The sequence below is a fragment of the Etheostoma spectabile genome, unplaced genomic scaffold (genome assembly GCF_008692095.1).
Source record: "Etheostoma spectabile isolate EspeVRDwgs_2016 unplaced genomic scaffold, UIUC_Espe_1.0 scaffold512, whole genome shotgun sequence".
NCBI lineage: Eukaryota > Metazoa > Chordata > Actinopteri > Perciformes > Percidae > Etheostoma > Etheostoma spectabile.
Window position 1 is genome coordinate 46,494 of NW_022605624.1, and position 562 is coordinate 47,055.

Genomic DNA, 562 nt, shown 5'->3' on the forward strand with positions numbered 1-562 from the left:
CCATGGTGCTGATTGTTGGGGCAAGGTCTGATGAGTCTAGGCATTTAAAACCTTAAGATTGACATTAGCTGGTCTTTCCAGACGATGATTGTCAGGTCTCAGCTTTCCAAAGGGGGTAGTACAAGGTATTAAGGCTGAATCCCAATCCTTCGTCTTACCCCTACCCCTTGCCCCTTTCCCTAGATTTTGCGCGTTCACGCGGGACCTAGTGGTGTCCCAATTGCTAGGGGTAGGGGATAGACCAAGGGGTGTATAGCCCTAGGAACCGAGTGTGGACGCGACCTCACTTGAAAACACACTATCAACAGTAGCATAATAACAATAGCATCGACCAGAGAGACGCATAACTGTAAGTACTTTTGGCTTAAATAATTCATTAAAAAGTTACGCCAGTCTTGTTTTATGGTCTATACAGTCCTGTGCATACATACTTGCAACCATGTTCCTAACTGAAACTTTTTAAAAATTGCTAGCTTGTAATGCAAACGCTAATCGCTAACGCTAATGCTAATCGCTAACGTTGATTTGCACAACAGTCCCGCATTTCTCTGCCTTGAATGGA